The sequence below is a fragment of the Monopterus albus genome, unplaced genomic scaffold (genome assembly GCF_001952655.1).
Source record: "Monopterus albus unplaced genomic scaffold, M_albus_1.0 scaffold703.1, whole genome shotgun sequence".
NCBI lineage: Eukaryota > Metazoa > Chordata > Actinopteri > Synbranchiformes > Synbranchidae > Monopterus > Monopterus albus.
The window spans coordinates 11,594-21,339 of record NW_018128583.1 but is presented as its reverse complement, the minus strand read 5'-3'; the positions used below and the strand labels follow the sequence as shown (position 1 = coordinate 21,339).

The window sequence follows — 9,746 nt, the reverse complement described above, 5'->3', positions numbered from 1 at the left end:
TGAAACCAGAGAAGAATACAAAAAAGAATATGATGGAGAAAGGGGCATCAAAATCATTTTGAAAACTTACAAAATAAATTCGAATGCACCTTAATACACTATTTACTAATGATTCTATAACATTTGATACACATTTTAAAATATAATCAAATAATAAATCTGCATTATTACAGACAAAAACCTTTATCTTTATCTAAACCTTGTATTAGATATCTGGTTTAGAAGTATAAAAATGCAAAAAAATATAAAAAAGTTAATGGATAATGTGTGTCTGTATTTGAGGCACTGAGAATTGCTGCTCACAGATAAAAGCCATTCAGCTGCCATTCCATCAATTTTCCAGCTGTAAACGAGGACAGAGTTCAGTAAAGCGACAGCTATGGAGAAGAAGCTGTTTCTGAGTCTACTGGTCTTGGACCAGAGGCTCCTGAAGCGCCTCTGGGCAAGAGGTCAGACAGTTTATGGGCAGGGTGAGAGGAGTCCTGGAGAATGCAGCGAGCACATCAGAGACAGCATTCCCTGTGGACACCCTCAATGGCTGTGTCAGCAAAGCTGTAAAAACGGGTCCCAGAGAGAACCAAAAAGCCCAGGAAACACGGGCCATAACAATAGAGCCAGCCTCTGATGATCTGGCATCAGAAATTACCTTACAAAAGGAGCTGCAGGAGACTATCGAACAAATTGTTTCTTTGCAGTTAGAAGTCCCACAACAGGAGCAAGAATGTTTACTAGAAATATGGGAATGGCCACTAAATGATGAAGGAGAATATACGGAGATGCAACTATTTTAAAACTCCTATGTAAAATTCTTGAAAAAGTTTATTATGCTCTCTCTTTATTGAGTCAATTTTGATGTTATTAATATTCTTGTGATTTCAGTATGGGTTTACACTTTTAAGTGGTAAGGGTTAAAACTGCACATACAGGTTTACCGAGATATTGTGATAAGTGTTCAATCTTATACAGTAATTCACAGTGTTGACAGTTGACTAACACTGAACTGCTAAAATGATTTTTAGACAGTTATATCAAAAAACATTTTATACAAAATGTCCAGTTTCTTACTTATTACATAATACACAATATCATTTGAATTTCTTATTACAAGGCAACGATATACAGTTTAGCATCTAACCAGAAGTGCAATAACAGTGGTGCAGAGTGTGCAGTATCTACAGTATGAACAGTCAGTACTAATTTACCGATAGATATGTATAATTGATATTTACGGTAAATTATATAAGGTAATATACAATAAACAACAGACTTTATGGATTTAAATTACAAATAATGGATAAAGTACATTAAGATTATAAAACACTAGTGCAATGGGATGAAATGGTGCAGAATAGGAAGATAATAAGTTACATGAGTTAACAGTTCAATGGATGTAGTGCAAAGAGTCTACTGGTCTTGCTCTGGAGGCTCCTGAAGTGCCTCGCAGGGGGCAGGAGGTCAAACAGTTTGTCAGCAGGGTGAGAGGAGTCCTTGAGAATGCTGCAAGCAGGTCGGAGACAGGGTTCCCTGTGGACACCCTCAATGGCTGAAAGTGGAATCCCTGTGATGTGTTGAGTAGTTTTCACCACCTGCTACAACACCTTGTGATCAGAGACAAAGCAGTTTCCATACCAGACTGTGATACAGCTGGTTGGGATGCTCTTGATGGCACAGCAGGATGGCTGAAGACAGGTGGTTCTTCTTCAGTGTCCTCAGGAAGAAGTGGCACTGGTGAGCCTTCTTAACCAGGCTACAGGTGTTGGTGGTCCCAGACAGATTCTCTGAAATGTGGGTCCCCAGGAATTTGAAGCTGGGGACATGTTCAACAACCATCCCGTTAATATGGATGGGATTGTGTGTGCCTACTTTCTCCCTCCTGTAGTCCACAATGAGCTCCTTGGTCTTGTTACTGTTAAGGAGCAAGTTATTGTCAGTGCACAATACAGCTAGGTGCTGTACCTCATCCCTGTAGGCTGACTCATCATTGTTGCTGATGAGGCAGATCACTGTGGTGTCATCTGCAAACTTGATGATGGTGCTGGAGCCATGCACAGGCCTGCAGTTGTGGGTGAAAAGGGAGTAGAGGAATGGGCTCAGCACACAGCCTTGTGGTACGCCGGTGATGAGGGTAATGGTGTAGGAACAGGTGTTGTTTGACCTAACATCCTGAGACATGTTGGTCAGAAAGCCCAGAATCCAGTTGCAGAAGGAGGATTGATTCCCAGGTCTCCAGGTTTGGTGGTTAATTTGGAGGCGATGACTGTGTTAAATCCGGAGCTGAAGCCCATGAACAGCATTCTTGCATAAATACTGTTATTGTTCAGATGTCTGAGTACAGAGTGCAGTGCTGTGGAGACTGCATACTCCGTGCTCCTTTTTCCTGCAGTAGGCAAATTGGTGTGGGTCCAGTGTGGGTGGGAGACAGGTCATCAGGCATGTCAGGACCAGGCGCTTGAAGCACTTCATGACAAGGGGTGTGAGTGCTACAGGGCAGTAGTCATTCAGGCACATTGGGGTGGAATGTTTTGGCACTGGCACAAAGGAGGTGCTTTTGAGGGCCAGCAGCCTTGCGTGCATTGATCCGGCTCAGTGCAGCATGAGTGTGAGTGGCTGGTGGTCTGTGGAGGGCCTGGACTTGATAGTTGTCTCCTTGTTGTCCTAGTTGAAGTGAGCACAGAAGTCATTTAGCTCATTGAGGAAGGAGACATCTGTGGTTCTTGGGGTGGAGTTGCCGGGTTTGTAGTCACTGATGACCTGGATGCCCTTTCACATACATTGGGGGTCAGAGTTTGTGAAGTGTTCCTTAACTAGGTGGTCGACTTCTGTGATATTACTGAGCAAGCAAAGTGATGGAGAAAGGGTTCTACAGCCCAAGATGGTGGAGAGGTTCTCTGTCACTGCTGTCCAGAGGGAATGAACTGGTTGGCAGGTCCAAGTAGCATGAAAATAATTGTCGGTGCAACCTAGAGTGCATTGTGATTGTGCATTATCAGTGGTAGTGTTAATGTAGTCCAGCACAGAGGAAATGTAGGTGGCAATGTCTGTGTGAGAGTCACATGTAGCCCAAGAGGCAAATATACTGTACTCTAGTCCGTGTGGTGAAACCTGTGAGTCTGTCCCCTCTGGCCACACTTTGATGATCCTTGTTTGCAGAATGTGTTTGAGGCTGTCCAATAAGATGGGAGAGTAGATGGATTTATGGTGTACAGCAGGGGTGTCAAACTCAATTGCACAGGGGGCCAAAACTCAAAGCACACTTTAGATCGCGGGCCAAACATTTATTGAACAGACTAAAACTAAACGTTTTTAGAACATAAATATGAATCAAAACAGAGAGGATAGAATATTATTCCAAAATAAATAAACTTGAACTTAAAATCAGCCACTGTATTTCTGCTAAGGCTTACATTTGCAAACACCTGCTTTTTGTCTGGACACAAGACGTCGCACACTTTCATCAGTCAGCTCTTCAGAAACTCTCCCTCGGTAAATGGCCGGGCTCATTTGGTTATCTCCTCTGCTGCAATAAAACTTGCTTTCATAGCAGCTTCACTGTGTGATTTCGCTTTGGTGAAAACATCTGCAGAGTCAGAGTTGAGAGGATTGTGATGTTCTTACAGTAATTCATTTTCTTAATAGAGTTTGGTAGGAAGGGAAGGTCTGTAACTGAGTTATTTTTGCAGTAGTTTTGCTCTAATTCTATCCATGTGCTGTTGTAACTGTCCTTCTGAATCCATTTGACTAAATATTGTAGCTGATTTGCCAAGTAGTAATATTGGAAATTTGGTGCTTCCAGGCCACCTAGTGATTTCTTCTTTTGGAGTGTAGATAGAGAAATTTTGGGTTTCTTGTTTTTCCAATAAAATTGTGAAGTTATAGAATCAAGTGATTTAAACCATTTATCTGTGGGTGTTGTGAGACGCATTGTAAACAGGTAGTTGATTTGAGGTAGAGTTTTCATTTTGACAGTAGCTATTCGGCCGATGAGCGAGCGAAGAAGATTGGACCAGCATTTGAAATAATCTTCTATTTTTTTAGCAGGGGGGTGTAGTTGAGATTAAAAAGTTCTGACAGCCTGGGAAAGATATTAATACCAAGATATAAAATTGTAAAGTTATAGAATCAAGTGATTTAAACCATTTATCTGTGGGTGTTGTGAGACGCATTGTAAACAGGTAGTTGATTTGCCTGTGCAGAATTGGGAGGAGGAGTCTTGAGCTGCAGAATCCCAGGCAGAGAGTGGTAGTATGGTGGATTTATTCCAGTTTATTGTGTAATTTGAGATCTTAGAAAATGTGTTAATAATGTGTAAGGTTTCCTGTAGAGAATTATAGGGATCCTGTAAATATAATAATAAATCATGTGCATAAAAACACATTTTATTTTCTGAGTAAGTGTTCTGTCATATAGCTGCTGCTAGAGGCTCGATGATATATGGCAAATAGAGATGGTGAGAGTGGGCATCCTTCTCTGGTACCCTGCTGTAAAGTGAAACTTTGTGACCTGATCCCATTTATACTTATTGTTGCCCTAGGTGCTGCAGCATGTTCTTTCATGAAGAATAATCGGCATCAAATATCAATTTTCAAACATTTATTATCATAACTAAACAGACCATTGAATAAAGCAATTTACAGAGCTCTGGGTTCCATCTCTATCTGAAGCCCTAACCTCAACAGCAAAACCGTTCAATTCGTCTTCAGGACGAGAAGGAACGCCTACCCTCCTGAAACCCAGTTACTTATACAATTTGAAATGTGCAATTGTAGGCTGGTCTGGTCCTCTCGGGTTGCTCCATTGGTCCATCTATCCATCCGTCCCCCTTCTGCCTCCTTCCTGCTCCAATGGGAAAAGCAGCTTCCTAAAGATGGAGGAATAGCTGCCCGGTCTTAATTCCTAAATAGACACTTCTGTCTTCCTTTGTTACCCAAAGACTCTTGGCACTACCCCCCTGTTCCAATAAAACTTCTCTGTGTGTGTGTGTATATTGCCCTGTCTTTTGAAGTTGGTCCCTCTTCCTGGCTCTTAGATCTAATCTCTGTTCCTACTCTCCTAAGACCCCAATAAACTCTAGCTCCCCCGTTCCATCAGCCAAGTGGTGGTAATAAAACAACTGTGGACCCTCTTTGCTAGGCTGTAAATCTAATGAGTTTTCAGTGTTTTAGTGAATCAGTCTCCCTTGATGTTAAACAGTACCCCAGTTGGCTAACACAGTAAATACTAGCCAAGAATTCAGTGAACACATAGAATGATATACTCAACTATGTAAACATAATTGTAACATATAAGTAAGCAAACTTATGTGTGCTCTAAACTAAATCTTAACTATGATAGAATTACCATATGCTAAGTAAACACACAGGTTGACTACTCAACAAGCATAATGTTAATCTTCTACTAATTAAGTTCTTAATTCATAAAATGTTAAAATCAACCTTAAAGTATGACTTTGTTAATAATTTTACTCAACAAAAGGATGGCATTTTGTGCAACAATTAAAGAAACAAGGATTTATAGTATGAGGACCAATCCAGAAAATGGAGGCACTCGGGTCGGTTCCATGTCGGCTTGAGGCACCAAGTCACTGAAAATTTGGAATGAGAAACAAGTTAAAGCATCAGCAGTTTCACTATGTAGCACATGTGCCTCAGGTTAATTTAGTAAATAAAACAATTAGCTCGGAACACCAGGTCTCTTTTATGGTGGGCCGACCAGACTTTAATGTGATTATTATAACTAATTAATTGTGCACAAATTATTAATCTTAACCCTGAAGGATGAGTTCTTGATGCAGGGACTTGATGCAGCTTTCTTATTTCTTCTACAGATATGGTCAGGCTGCTAATCAACATGAAAGAGCAGTTGTCATTTCTCTACTACTGACATGGACAGATTAAGCAGACAACAGGTAGATTCTTATCTTTACTTTCCTTCTTCTTCGCAGGTACAGGCATGGACAGGTGAGCTGACTACAGTTACAGCTGCTTCACTAATCTTCTTCAAAGGAGAGAACATGAACAGGTGAGTGTTGTCTGGCAGGACGATAATCTGAGTGTAACAACAGACAAACAATCTGACAAGGAAACGCCAAGTAGACGCTGCTTATCTGCGTGGCTGGTGTTGACTAGTATTGTGCCGCAGCTGTTGCCAGTCAGCCAGGTGAGAAGTAGTGGGAGTGTACCAGTCTAAGAGAGCAGCAGGACATAGAAATACACCACACAGTGCATGTGAGCCCAGGAACATGACAGTTGCATTTGAAGTTCTACATCTACAGTAATCTTAAATCAGCACATCTAGATTAATCAATCAAAAAAACATCATCTTAGTAAGGCTTCAAAAATTACAGTGTAGAACAAATGATAGACAGTGAGGGAATTTCTGGCTACACTCTTAATTATATGTACAGTATATCCAACAGGCAAATAAAAACAACACGCACTTGCACACTACTATGCTCAGGAGAGATCATGTGTTTTAACTATTTTTGCTTGATGTATTTCTCTGCTTTAGTGGAGTTCTTGGTGGAACCAGTGAGCTTTCATTGTTTTGGTGGATTCTGTGGTGTAATATACGTGCATAGATCTGAAAAAATAGACTTGAAGCTAAAAGTAGGCTTCAGGTCTAGAGCAAGAGAGATAAGCTAGCCCACACACAGGCAGTTTAGACAGCTAGACTGATTAATATAGCATCTTACGTATATATGTATGTATTTTGTACAACATGCATCTCAAAAATCCGAATGAGTCCATACAATTACAGGACTATAGTGATCTAGTCAAAAAAGCCCAGATTGGCACTGATACTTAGTACCAGAGCGGAACATCTCTAATATACAGTATTATACAGTATTAGTGCTGAAACAATTATTGTACTGTTATGGAAAATCTTATTGTATATTTTATTGTATGTTATTTTACATACAATTCTTTTCATTATTTTATTATTCAATGATTAAACTGTACATGTAAAATTCATGTAAATATCACATCATCTTAATATAAAAAAGAAAATTTGTATTTTTAAAAAGGAAGAATGTGCAGCATAACTAAATCTTCTTCTCTAATAACACATAAACCAAACACATAAAAAAAAGACTACACCACTTTGTTAGGGTTAGTCCCCCTCGCCAGGAGGGTGAGGGAGAACTATGGGGTAGGACTCAAGAGCGCTGACCCAGGTGCTAGTACAAAAAGGGGTTTATTTACAGAAAGACAACACAACAAAGCAATACACATAACAGGGTCCGTAATACTCACAACCAAGGAAGGACAACTAAGGAGAGCAGGACGAACAGGTGTACACATAGACTAACGATAGGAAACAGGGTAAGTACTGAATATGACATGTGACTAAGCTTCGAAGAATAAACTACGTGGGGTAGAGGGCATAGTGTAGGTAGTGTGAGAGGAGTCAAGCCAAGACGCACAGACAACTGTCAGCGTAGCATTCCAAACACGCATACCTCTCACGGCACAGAGTTAGCCCGCTAGCGGCCGCCGAGCGGCCCTGACACACTTAAATTTTTTTTTCAGTTTGGGGATCTCCCTGCTCTCCCCCCACCTTGCAGATCAAGAGCTAAAGCAGTAATGCTAGTGCAAAATGTGTAAGTATCATTATGAGCTTCTGATTGTTTTTAAGGTATGCCTCCCAGTGGTTTAGTTCTCTCAGACAGTATGACATCCAAACAGAGGTGGTCAGAGCAGGGCTGTGCAATTTTACAGTTGTTGTTGGTGATGTCTTTCTCTCAGGCTGAGGAGTTGGTGTGCCGGCAGAGAGAGGATCCTGAGAACCCACAGCTATCTAAGGATGGGGACATTATATTGGGGGCAATCTTCAGTTTCCACAGTAGCTGGAAAGTCAGACAGGATACTTACATGTGCAAACCACTGCCACTGGAGTGTACCAGGTAAATCAATATAGAAATTTATATTTAAAACATTAAATAGGGACATCATACTACAAATAGGTTAAAAAAGTATGAAAATGAGTATGTGAAAATTAAAATAGTTGTATTAATACCAAAAAATACTTTGACTTGCTATTCTGTTGTTTTGTATTTCAAGCACTACTATGAGTACAACTACTTAAAATTGTTTGCATCAAGTTTAAGTTTCAGACAGTTCCAGTTTGCCCAGTCTATGATTTTTGCCATTGAGGAAATTAATAACAGCACAGATCTACTACCTGGCATCTCTCTGGGCTATAAGATGTATGATTCCTGTAGCTCGAGTGCCAGAAGTGTAAAGGTTGCACTGGTCTTGGCTAATGGAAATGAAATTTTGTCTGCACCCACTGAAGCACCATGTACCAGACCTGCACAAGTGCATGCCATTATAGGAGACACCTCTTCCTCTCCATGCATAGCTATAGCTACTGTCATTGGATCCTTTCATATCCCACTGGTGGGTAAGATTAATAAATATGTAATTTTAATTGTTGAAAGTAATTCTTAATCTACAAGTATTACAGCTGTTCAGAGCAAATGTGAGAGTCTGAATATTCTATATCTCACATCTTGATCTTGGGAGGACATTTCTTTTTTTTGTAGATCAGCCCCTCTGCCACCTGTGCTTGTCTCAGTGACAAAACCAAATATCCATCCTTCCACAGAACAATACCCAGTGACTACTATCAGAGCAGAGCCCTGGCCCAGTTAGTCAAGTACTTTGGTTGGACATGGGTTGGAGCTATTAGAAGCAATGATGATTATGGCAATAAAGGCATGACTGCATTCACAGAAACTACACAGCAGCTGGGCATCTGTCTGGAATATTCTGTGTCTATCTTTAGAACAGATTCATCTGATAAAAAAAAAAAATAATAATTGACATTATCAAGGCTTCCACCTCCAAGGTGATTGTAGCCTTTCTCTCAGCCATGGATATGAATGTGTTAATATATGTGTTGTCTAACCATAACTTAACTGGGTACCAGTGGGTAGGAAGTGAGGCATGGATCCTCGATTCCCAAACTGCAGAAAAGGATACACATCACATTCTGGATGGTGCCATAGGGGTGTTCATTTCCAAAGCACATGTCAGTGGCATGAAAGAGTTCATATTAGATGTAAAGCCACTCAGTTAATCTAGTAATGGATTTTTTACAGAGTTCTGGGAGAATTTATTTAATTGTAAGTTCAAACAGTCAAACTCATCAGCAGAGAATCAGAGAGAATGTACTGGACATGAAGATCTGACTGGAGTGCAAAACAGCTTCACTGATATGTCATTCATGCCCATATTTAACAATGTCTATAAAGGAGTGTATACTGTGGCACATGCACTTCATAGTATTTTTGGCTGTAATGAAACATGTAACAACAATGTGCAGATATATTAAATTTCCGGGTTGAAAGCGAGAGCAGACGTCTTTACTGCTCCTCTTGTCTGTTCTACGATTTTTCACATCTTCTACATTGTCAAGTCTTCGAACAAATTCTACAACTACGAAAATGCCTCCAAGAGGGAAAAGAGCTAATAAATCCGAAGCGAGCGAGGATGTTGAGGCTGAAGAAGATTCTATTTCAGCGGCGCAAGTAGCTGAGATGTTGAATCAGCAGAAGCTGATGTTCATCGCACTTATGTGCCAACAGCATGAAAGTTTCCAAGGCTTTGTGAAACTAATTATGGGGACAAATAACAAGAGACTCGACGACATGACCAAAGAAATGCGGGAGATAAAAACGAGTTTGCAGTTTACCCAGCGAGATGTGGACGCGATTAAAGCGGCCGTGGGGGTGCAGGAAAAAA

General features: G+C 40.5%; 1 pseudogene; it reads left to right on the top strand.

The window, feature by feature from the left end:
• Positions 1–379: 379 nt before the first annotated feature.
• LOC109953492 (extracellular calcium-sensing receptor-like) overlaps positions 380–9,746 on the top strand; it is a 19,557-nt pseudogene continuing 10,190 nt past the window's right edge.